Source organism: Varanus komodoensis, unplaced genomic scaffold, assembly GCF_004798865.1.
Source record: "Varanus komodoensis strain SLA01 unplaced genomic scaffold, ASM479886v1 scaffold2, whole genome shotgun sequence".
Taxonomy (NCBI): domain Eukaryota; kingdom Metazoa; phylum Chordata; class Lepidosauria; order Squamata; family Varanidae; genus Varanus; species Varanus komodoensis.
Genome location: NW_025335568.1, coordinates 34,054,919 through 34,062,750, shown reverse-complemented (window position 1 = coordinate 34,062,750; position 7,832 = coordinate 34,054,919).

Sequence of the window (7,832 nt, the reverse complement as noted above, 5' to 3'; positions counted from 1 at the left end):
ATCAGTACAAAAAAAAGCCACCTGTATGCAAAAGGGCTTCACATCACAAAGCACCCAGCTGCAAGTGCTGCTTCTTTAGGTAAGGTCTTGAGAGAGTTACGGTAGAACAACCCTAGGCACTCTTGGAGGATACTAATTTTCTGGACTGGATTGGACTTCAGCCTGGATTTTGATATGGCTGTGGGATTGAATCAGCCTTGGTCACTTTGAAAGATGGCTTTTATTGGGAGAAGTGTGAAGGAGTGCAACCCTCTTAATTAAAATTCTGCTTAATTAAGGTTCTGCTTAATCTCTCGCTGGCTTTGCTGTCCTCCTTAGGCGACTCCACAGGTTAACAATCAACCTGTGTAACAGTGGTCCTGGCCTTACCTGAAGGGCCTATTTTGGTGAGTTATATTGGGTGGCTATTCCTTAAACTATGGGTACCAGCTTGTCTCCACTGTTAATATCTCCACAAAACTATGGAGAGTGGTCATTAGGAGATATGAAACATAGGTCTAGTTCCCTGTGCCAACAGAAAGGCCTTGAAAGTCCTACATCAGTGTTTGGACTTCATGATGGGCCAGGTGAGGACCAGTAAATTGCAATTCAATCCCGGCAAGATGGAAGCCCTCTGAGGGAGAGGTCCATGAGTCTGGGTGACAGGGTCTTTGCCTGTTCTCTGTTAGGCTCCTAAAACTCTGAAAGATAACACTCATAATCTAGTTTGAGAAATAAAATAAAAATCAGGAGGGGACAGAGAGCCTGGTGCATAACAAGGGAAGTGTTCAGTAAGTGACAGATTAGATACTGACACAATTTTAAGGGAGATAGGACTGATCATGGTCAGAATGATTGTGTTTATTTATTGACTGGAACCCCCTTTCCCAGAGCAGCTCACATATGAAACAACAAACAGAAAATGCTCATGCTTTTGATGGTAAGCTGAACAGTAGTAGAAATCAAGCATGGGTGTTGCGTGCAAGAGAAGAACCTGTGAGCAAAATAATTAAGGGCAATACATTTGTTTTAGCAAACAAATTAAATTTGCAGAAGAGAAAGGTTAGGGAAGCTATGTATATTGAGAAGCTTAAACCCAGCATGAATGCTAAAGAGGAAACTCTGGTTTTGTATGAAGAGTTTTAGATATGTGAGCTGTGCCTCAGTTCTGAGTATGCCTTTAAGGTGTTAAGTCCAGGTGTTTGAGCTATGTGTTAATTTTGTAATTGGATACTGGCAGTTTCTTGGGAACGCCTTCCAGTCCTTGTTTCAGTGACAGAGGCAGCCACGGAGTTCTAGTATGCAGATGTTTTTTTTTTTTAAATCAACAATCAGAAAGTTTACTTATCATAGGAACAATGAAAACAGCTTCTAGCCTATCACAAACATTTTCATGTTGGAAGGCATGAATTTATTTTTCTACTGGGCATTTGGGTGGTTTTTGAACACTTCTTTTGTTGGATTATTATGAAAATGTGCAATAAAATCACAGGTACAGGACAAATAAACCAGAGCCAGACAAAACTGAAACTATATTACAATCAGTATCTAAAAACTCTTGGGAAATACAGCCTTCACATCATGCCCAAAGACTCAGGTTGGCACTAGGTGAGCAACATTAGGGAGGGCATGACAAAAATGCCAGCAAAAATGCCTTTTTTCAGATCAGTACTTGCTTCACTTCTAATGGTGGGAAAACCTACACAAGGAGGAGGATGTCCACATCCAGGTTGCTCAGATCGGAACACCATGGCACATACTGGTCCTAAGCTGTGAAAAGGCTTCCTAAGACAAAGCCAGAGCTTGGAATTGTGCTGGACCAGAAGCAAATGCAGTGCAGGCTAGATTCTGTCTGTAACTAGGAATGATGGTGCTTTAACTAAATCAATTGATGAAACCGCTATTGGCCTCCTCTGCTGTTGAGGCTCTGCAGTGAAGAAACATGGCGTCTGGTCACCAGGCTGGAACTCCCTTGTCACCTCTGTTGATCAAGATTATGGAACAAGTCTCCATGCTCTCTCTGTGAGCAAATATATAAATCAATGGGTGTTATTGTGTGTGTGTGTGGTGTTGTAGAGGTGGGGACGAGAGTTCTCTGTGAAAAATACAAGGCAGCAAAGCAACATTAGAATAACATCAGAATTACAACTAAAAAGTCAATTCTAAAAACCCGAACCAGAACTTAAAACATTCAAGTAAGCACAGTTCAGGTGAAAACAAACCAGATCAGATGAACTATATGATTTGCATGTCTGATAATCTAGGAAGTTCCAGTACTCAGTATTTAAGTTCGGAGCAGTTTAGCTCCCATCATGATGAGGTACTGGAGGCTCCTACCAAGCAATTTCTTTTCTGCTCCATTTTGGAATAGATATTGGGTTGCTAGGTAACAGTTTCCATGTAGCTTGCTCTTCATCAAGAGTACTAGATAAAAAGAAAAAAAAAATAACCTCCTACTGGGTCAAGTTATTTTAGCGATATGACAAGGCAAATTAAGTTAGGAATGTAGTTCCCAAAGGGAGACTATTTTAATATATTATCCTTGGCTAGTTCTGATCCAATTTATTTATAATCTGTCAATACATTCTTTTAATCAGCTGATAATCTTCCCTAAGAATTTTTTTAGCGAAGGTGAAAATCATGTTCTACAGGATTTATGGATGGATAATTCTATAAGATTTCTGTCTCAAAGAGTCAGATCAGAAAGCACAGTTGCCAATTAACTTTCTTAGAAAAATATTATGTTTACTTCAGTCCGTGTTTTCTTAAGGACCAATCATGCTGCTGTGGTTCTATAATAATTAATTAAACCATTTACAAACATCACCCAAGGGGGTACATACATTGTTTTCAACTTTGCACACATGCACGCCCACATACACACAATTTAGCTTCTCTTCTCCTAGAGCTCTTGTGGAAGGAGAACATAACAAATCTCCCCCCTACAAATATTTCATGATCAAAAGCCATGTATATTATCGAACTAGAAGACATTCAGAAGACTGGATTTGCTCCTTGCAATTCTTAATAACACACACAAACAAGGTTGGTTAACTGTTCAACACAGGCTCAGTGGTCATGGAAAAATATGGTAAACTCAACAGCTTCTCATGCAACCTTTGGTTTCCTGGAACTGAGAGTCTAAACACAAGCCAATGATCTGAAACCTTTCTGATAACCTCTTCTTCTCAGCTGTTAGATATTATGTTTTTCTCAATTTGCTGGCCTTTCCCCTGGGGCTGTCCAACACGTCACACTTCCACCTTCCATTTGGAAGGGCTTCAACCAGTGGAGGCTGATGGCACCAGTATCAGCAGGACTGGGTATCCATTTGGGACTTTAGTCTGAACTGCAAAGGAGCTACCCATTGCACTGAAACCCTGTTTCCAAAAGAGGCTCAGTACCACGGATAGCTGTCTGAAAGTTCGGACTGCACTGCCTCTCTGACATTGGAACCACCCACCCCGACTGGCCACAATATATTGTAGGAGGGACCGTAACTCACTGGCGGAGCGTATGCTTTGTTCCCAAGATGTCCCAGATTCAACCTTGGCATCTCTAGTTAGGGTAGGAAAACATAGAAACAGAACGAGTCAGAAGGGGTCTCCCAGGCCATCTAGTCTGACCTCCGGCACCAGCCAGCTCCGCTCACGACACGCCCACCATGTGCATGTTCAGCCTATCCTTGAACACCCGCACCGATGGGGACTCAACGAGCTCTCGTGGAAGCCCATTCCACACCCTCGGGGTCCTGACTGTCAGGAAGTGCTTCTTGGCATCCAAATGGAACCTTGGCTCCCTGAGCTTTGCTCCGTTGGAGCGCATCCTGCCTTCCTCTGCAGGGGAGAACAGGTCTCTACCCATCTCCATGTGACATCCCCTCACATACCTGTATGTCGCCAACATATCCCCTCTGAGTCTCCTCTTCTTCAGGCTGAAGAGACCCAGTTCCCTCAGTCTCGCCTCATACAGCATCCCCTGCAAACCGGCCACCGACCTTGTGGCCCTACGCTGCACTGACTCCAACCTGTAATGAGGGGCCCAAAACTGAACACAATACTCCAATTGTGGGCGCAGCAGAGTCGTCTAGAGTGGTAGTAATACCTCTCTTGATCTAGAAGCCACACTTCTGGCCATGCAACCAAGGGTGGTGTTTGCCCTCTTGACCACCGCATCACACTGCTGACTCATGTTCTCTCATGATCTCCCGCAGGTCAGTGTTGACAATGCTGAGCCAGATGACAAACTGACTTTTAGGGGCACTTGTCCATCATTTTAATTTGGGGAACCATGGATACATTTCCAAGCTACTGGAGGGTTCCCTGGAACACAGTTTGAAAATCATGCTTCCATACAATACCAATACAAATTCCTGCTATCTTGGGTCAGCAGCATTATAGTATTCCCAACTACTGTGTATGGGTGTGCAGAGCGCTACATATGGGACAGTGAAGAATGCAAACAGGAAGAAAATGGATTTGTTCAAAACATAGCGCTGGAAGATTGCTTTGTAAATACTCTAGACTAACAGAAAGACAAAGTAGTGGGTTCCTCATCAGAACTTGTCCTGGAAATGAAAATAACCAAACTGAGGCTGTTGTACTTTCGGGCACATCATAAGAAGGCGAGACTCACCAGATGAGACTGTAATGCTGGGGAACGACAAAGGCAGAAGAAGCTGGGGAAGTCCACATATGAGATGGATCAATTCCTTAGGGGAAGCCACAGTCTCAAGTTTACAAGAACTGAGCAGGGCTTTCAAGGACAGGATATTTTGGAGGTCATGGAAGGGGCCATGAAGGCCATCCAGTCCAGCCTCCTGCTGTTGCAGGACACCATGTTATACCATCCCACTCAGATGGCTGTCCAGTTTCTTCTTGAATGCCTCTGGTGTGGGAGAGCCCACCACTTCTCCAGGCAGCTGGTTCCACTGTTGTGTTGCTCTGACAGTGAGGAAGCTTTTCCTGATCTCTAGCTTGGACCTAGGTTGTCACAACTTGACTTGATTATTCCTTATCCTACCCTCTGGTATCAGCAAAGAAAGATCTTGACCTTCCTCTTTGTGAAACCCTTTGAGGTACTTACAGAGGGATAGCATGTCCCCCTTCAGTCTTCTCTTCCCAAGGCTGAACATGCCCAGTTCTCTCAGTTTCTCCTCATGGGGCAGGGTTTCCCAACCCTGGATCACTTCAGCTATGACTGCACCGCTTATACTTTCTTTCAGCCTCTTCCCTATCCTTTCTTCAGATCCTTCTTTCTGCTTCCTGCTTGCACTGCTGAATCGGTGCTAATAGATGGGACACAGGCCAGCTGAAGTGGCAAGCTGCGCTGTTCTGCTGGCGTCTCCGCTGTGCCTGCTGCCGATTCAGGCCATTACTCAAACAGTACGTCCCAGTTCAATGGTTGATCTAATTGACTTTTTTGTTTCACCTCCCAACTGAGCAAGGCAGTCATAAAACAACTCTGAAATATGGATGTTGCAGCCAGTGGTGCAGAGGGAGAACGGATGCAGAATGCAAAGTGGTGAAGCTGTGAGGATCGGACTCCTTGGGCCGCTTGAGCGTTGCTGCTGCTTGTTTAGGTCCGTTCCTGGCCTTGGTGGTCTCATTTTAAAAAACTGTATTCCCTGAAGGCACTGAAGACCAGGATCTTTGTCAATCTGAAAGCAACCTTGTGCAGTATTTTTGCAAAGGGAAAAACTTCCTCCTGCAATTGTGCACCCAAGCTGAGGGGTGCATGCTGCCCCATGTCCATTTGATGAGTGTTAGATTGCTATTCTGCTGGTGGTAGCAAAAAAGAAAAAGAAAAAAAAGCAATATTTTCCAAGAAAACAAGTTGCTCTAAACTTTAAACTTTGTATATAGTTGACCAGGCTTCTAAAGAACACAGCATCTTACAAACTGCTAGCAGAGAAATGCAGGGTGGATGCACAAAGAAACAATGCCTTCTATTGTTTCCTGGCGCATGAGTGTGCGTGCACACGCATGCATGCACATTATTTATATCAAACAGCACATTATCTAGAACTGCAGGTAGCCAACGTTCAAAGCTGCCTTCGTTCACCAGGCATTTCTCAAGCTGTAGTCCTCCTGTGTGTAATATAGAAATATCTCTTCCAATGTTCCAGCCATCTGACTTATCCAATGTTTTAGATGTCTCAGACCACTGTAGTTCCAAGCATAGCAAGGACTTGTTTCAGTGCTGTTGTTAATTGTGTGAAGTGAATAGCAACCCTGGGGCCTGGCTTTTGCATCACCTTGAGCAGTGCCGTGGATGCCTGGGGGAAGATGCCATGCTTTATTGATCCCTTGTTGAAACTAATTATATAAAAAGCCCCTTCCAGCATATAGAAAACTAGCACATCAGGAAAAAAAATGTGAAGCCTTTTTGCAAGCGAGGATTTTTACTTTTGCAACACGGGGAAGGATTTTTAGAAAGCAAGCAACCTTGTACAACCTGGAGTGATTCAGGATCAGCTGGTCTGGCTTTTCACAGCAGCTGCATCCCGCTGAAACCCATGAGCCCAGCAGGAGCAGGTGCTTGCTGACGTTTCCTTCAGCTTGTCCTGCTGCATGGAAGGCCATTCCAGAGGTCCTCCTTTCCTTCTGGGGTTATTTCTCAGGGTCTGGAAGAAGACCAGGCAGCACCGTTGGGCACATGCAATATGAGCAGATGTATTACATGGCCAGCTCACCCACTTTCAAACCTAGCAAGGAGTTCAGAGACACTTACCTGTGGCCAAGTGTAACATGGCCTTGGTGTTCCTCGCAACATGACTTTTAATGCAAGGGAGACTCAAGGTGGCAACAAGGAGCAGGGTCTTTGCGGAGGTGGCTCCCAGTGATGGAATGAGCTCCCCACCAAGAGCTGCCTTGTGCCAGCCTTACTACCTTTTCAGCACCAGGTTAAGTCTGTCCTCTACCACAGGGTATTTAATTTGTTTACTGGGGCTGTGACAGCCGCCCAAAACAGGGTTTAAGCTTTACTTTGTTTACCTTATCATTACTTTCATATGTGTTTTAACTTTGGTTTAAAATTCTGCATTATTTTAAAATAATGTTGCAATGTTTTGTATTTTACTGTATTTCTTATGTGTTTCTGTAAATCACTCAGGGAGTTTTGGCTATTGGACAGTATATAAATTAACTAACTAAATAAAGTATATGATTTGGGCTCCAGACTACAACTGAAGTTTTCCCTTCCATGGGCTACATATTTTAATCAAATTGCAAGTATAGATCTTGGCAGGGCTGGTAACCTCCTCCTCTTTTCATTGCTCCAAAAGATGTCAAGCAGCATCACAAAATGAGAAGCTCACCTAACAATCCCTTTCATGCATGATGCCTTACTTGAGAGAGCAAGGCCTTCTTTGCCTGCAGGGGCAGAGCATTTTTTGGCCGGCCACTGTCCCACCTTCCCCATAGCCAGTGTGGGAAGAACTGGCTGGATCCCTCTCCGAGAGCACAAATGCCCCTCGATGGGGGGGCAAAGGGGTGTGCCTAGAGACGGGGAGGAGCCTGAGGCCTCCGACCTACCTATTGACTCTTCCTGCAGGGCTTTACCTAGATGGCACAAAATGCTCCACCGCACTGCAACCACACCTCTCCCTGCCCCCTGGAAAAGCCACCTGTGTTTGGAGGCACTTGCATTCAAGGCAGGGGCTGTTGGATGGGGCCGTGAGCATTTTAAGCATGTCTGTTTTTTCCCTATAGTATGAAGTTGTATTTCCTGGACTACCTTCCAGAAACTAAATGGGAAATTTGAGTTATGTTTATTAGACTATGATGACTGTTTAAGTGGGATATTAAAAAGGCAGAGTTCAGAGTAACATATTGGATTTGGCATGATTTTAT